The sequence below is a fragment of the Enhydra lutris genome, unplaced genomic scaffold, assembly GCF_002288905.1.
Source record: "Enhydra lutris kenyoni isolate GAN:26980312 unplaced genomic scaffold, ASM228890v2 scaffoldscaffold1311, whole genome shotgun sequence".
Lineage (NCBI taxonomy): Eukaryota > Metazoa > Chordata > Mammalia > Carnivora > Mustelidae > Enhydra > Enhydra lutris.
In genome coordinates, this window is record NW_019155395.1 from 2,057 (window position 1) to 6,005 (window position 3,949).

The 3,949-nt window shown below is 41.0% G+C and overlaps 1 pseudogene; it reads left to right on the top strand.

The window, feature by feature from the left end:
* The first annotated feature begins 957 nt into the window (after positions 1–957).
* LOC111140446 lies at positions 958–3,012 on the top strand (annotated as a pseudogene).
* The last annotated feature ends 937 nt before the right edge of the window (positions 3,013–3,949 follow it).

Genomic DNA, 3,949 nt, shown 5'->3' on the forward strand with positions numbered 1-3,949 from the left:
ATTGAAGTGCATCTTTGTTCTTTCCACAGTTTGGCGACAGTGGCCGTTGCTGCTATGAACATTGGGGTACAGATGGCCCTTCTTAACAAGATTCCAGCTAATAGGATCCAACAGTATATTAAAAGGATTATTCACTGCGACCAAGTGGGTTTTATGCCTGAGATGCAAGGGTAGTTCAACATTCACAAATCAATCAACATGGTAGAACACATCAATAAAAGACAAAAAGCATATGATCCTCTCAATGGATGCAGAAATAGCATTTGACAAAATACAACATCCATTCTTGATTAAAACTGTTGAGAGTATAAAGGTATAGGTAATATTCCTCAACATCATAAAAACCATCTATGAACCCCACAGTGAATATTTACCACAGTGAAATACTACTACCTAGTATTTAAAGAAGAAATCATACCTATTCTACTGAAGCTGTTGCAAAAATTATGAATGGAAGGAATACTTTCAAACTCATTCTATAAGGCCAGCATTACCCTGATCCCAAAACCAGAAAAAGACCCCATCATAAAGGAGAATTTTAGGGGGCGCCTGGGTGGCTCAGTTGGTTAATCAACTGCCTTTGGCTCAGGTCATGATCCTGGTGTCCTGGAATCGAGTCCCACATCGGGCTCCCAGCTCCATGGGGAGTCTGCTTCTCCCTCTGACCCCCTCCCCTCTCATGCTCTGTCTCTCTCTCTCTCAAGTAAATAAATAAATTATTTTTAAAAAGGAGAATTATAGAAAAATATCTCTTATAAACATTGCTGCCAAAACACTAAACTAGACCCTAGTCAACAGGATACAACAGTACATTAAAATAATTTTTCATGGAGCGGCGGCGCGAGGAAGCAGCTCTGCAGCAGTTCTGAGGGCACGTCCCCCGATGTGTCTGGGGCTGCGCCTAGACGCTCCTCGGAGAAGAACCTCCAGAGCCCGAGGGGAAGGATGGTGCGATGGCTGAGGCTCAGATCTTGTGTGGAAGCCAAACCTGGTCATCTTTTTGGAGCAAGAGAAGGAGCTCTGGGGTATGAAGAGAAAGAAGAGAGAAGCCATCCACCCAGGCCTTGCTGTTTGTAGTCTGGATCTGATCATCTTCTCTGGAAAAGTAAAGAGCCCCAGCGCATGAAGAGAAAGGAGACAGTAGCCACACACTCAGCTGTGATTTCTCCACGAGTCTCTTCTGACAAAGAAATCTAGAGGACAAGGTGAACGATGAAGAAATGGCCAGTTCTCAGGGACTGTTGAAATTCAGGGATGTGGCCATAGAATTCTTTCAGGAGGAGTGGGGATTCCTGAACCACACTCAGCAGGAACTGTACAGAGATGTGATGTTAGAGAACTATGGACACCTCCTCTTCTTGGGTCTTATTGTGTGGATGCCAGACCTGGTCATCTTTTTGGAGCAAGAGAAGCAACTCTGGGATGTGAGGAGAAAGGAGACAGTAGCCTTCCATCCAGCTGTGTCTTCACATGGCACCCAGAGTTTCCTGCCAAAGCTGTGCATAGAATCTTCTTTCCAAAACGTGGCAGTGGGTAGATATAAACATAGTGCCCTTGAGGAGTTACCCTTAATGATAGACTGGAAAAATGATGGGGAGAGTAAAGGGCATCAAAGATATCATGAAGGACATATCCAAACTGAGACAACTGTCCGTAATATGAATCTGACTGCCCAAAATGGTGAAGGATATGAAACACCTTAGAAAACATCTCTTCTTAATCCTGCTTCTGCAAAGCAGTGTCTTTCTGTAAGCAAGGGCTCAGATCAAGTGCTCAAACATACATATCTGGAGAATGAAAAGTTGGAAAATCTGGAAAGTTACCTAGTCCCTGCTAAAAGTAATTATTTGAACCATTTTGAAAGTAGGATTGGATTGACACTTGAGTCAAATATTTCTGAAAATCAGAGATTTAAAACCGAAAAACAAACTACTATGTGGGATCCATTTGAAAGATCCTTCACCGAGCAGCTGACCCTCCAGAATTACCAGAACATATTCGATGAAAACGGAATTGTTCAATACAGTGAATCTGAGAGAAAATGTAACCTGGGTTCAAATATTAATATATGTCTGAGGACTCATTTTCCAAAGAATCGTTGCAACTTTGATAAATTTGAGGAAGTCCTTTTTCAAATCTCCAACCTTATTTTATATGAGTATGCCTATGGGACAGAATCCTTATAAATACAATGAATTTGGGAAATCTGTTAACCAGTCCTCCAGTGTTGGTGATTATCAGAGAATTCACATGGAAAAGAACTCATACAGGTGTAATAAACCTGGGAACATGTTTATTCAAGCCTCGGGACTAAATATACATAATACAGTCGGCACTGGACAGGAAAGTTACATTTGTGAGGAATGTGGCAAAGCCTTCGACTGGCACTCAACACTATCTCAACATCAGCCAATGCATATTGGAGAGAAACCTTACCAGTGTGGACAATGTGGCAAGGCCTTTAACCAGAACTCAATGCTTACTCAACATCAAAGAATTCATACTGGAGAGAAACCTTACAAATGCAAAGAATGTGGCCAGGCCTTTAACCATCACTCAAGCCTTACTCAACATCACAGAATTCACAGTGGTGAAAAAACTTACATATGTAAAGAATGTGGCAAAGCCTTTAACCTAAACTCAAATCTTACTCAACTTCATAGAATTCATACTGAAGAGAAACCTTACACATGTAAAGAATGTGGAAAGGCCTTTAATTGGCACTCATACCTTGTTCGACATCACAGAATTCATACTGGAGAGAGACCTTTTGTGTGCAAAGAATGTGGAAAGGCCTTTAACCAACACTCAAAGCTTACTGAACATCACAGAATTCATACTGGAGAGAGATCTTTCGTATGCAAAGATTGTGGAAAGGCCTTTAACCAGCACTCACATCTGACTCAGCATTACAGAATTCATACTGGAGAGAGACCTTACATATGTAAGGAATGTGGCCACGCTTTTATCCAGCACTCACACCTGTGTCAACATCACAGAACTCATACTTGAGGTCAGAAACCTTACCCAAGTAAAGAATGTGAGAAGGCCTTTCATCACTGTTCAACCTTTACTCATTACAACGGAATTCACAGTGGAGCCAACATTACAAATGTAAAGAACGTGAGAAAACGTTTAAGGATGACTCACTCCTTACTCCACATCAGAGAATTCATATTGGAGAGGAACCGTGAAATTGTTAAGAATGTGGCAAGGCCTTTAAGCAATGTTAAAGCCCGATTCCTCATCAGAAAATGTATGTTGCAGTGGATTTTGCAAATATAAAGAATTTGGCATGGTCTTTAATAAGAGGTCAAGCCTCATTCAACATCTCAGAATTCACACTGAGGAAAAAGTTATAAATGTAAAGAACATGGGCAAACTTTTAAGCTGCTCCACCCTTTTCTGTATCTCAGAGTTTATACTGAGGAGAAAGATTACAATACAAGTGGTATGTCAAGCCTCTAGCCAGAACTCACAGTCTACTCAGTTATCATGCAGGATAGAATCTGTGAAATGCAAACAAAGTTGCCATGCCTTTAACTGGAATTCAATCTATACTCCGTATCCCCGAATGCATCCTATCAAACCCTTGATACATCATGACTGAGGAAAGACCTTCAATTTATTTTATTTTTTTATATTGTCTATATATTTCTTTTTTAAATCATTTTTGAAATTTATTTTCAGCATAACAGTATTCATTGTTTTTGTACCACACCTAGTGCTCCATATAATCCGTGCCCTCTCTAATACCCACCACCTGGTTCCCCCAACCTCCCACATCCCCACCCCTTCAAACCCTTCAGATTGTTTTTCAGAGTCCATAGTCTCTCATTGTTCACCTCCCCTTCCAATTTCCCCCAACTCCCTTCCCCTAACACCCCATGTCCTCCATGCTGTTTGTTATGTTCCACAAATAAGTGAAACCATATGATAATTGACTCTC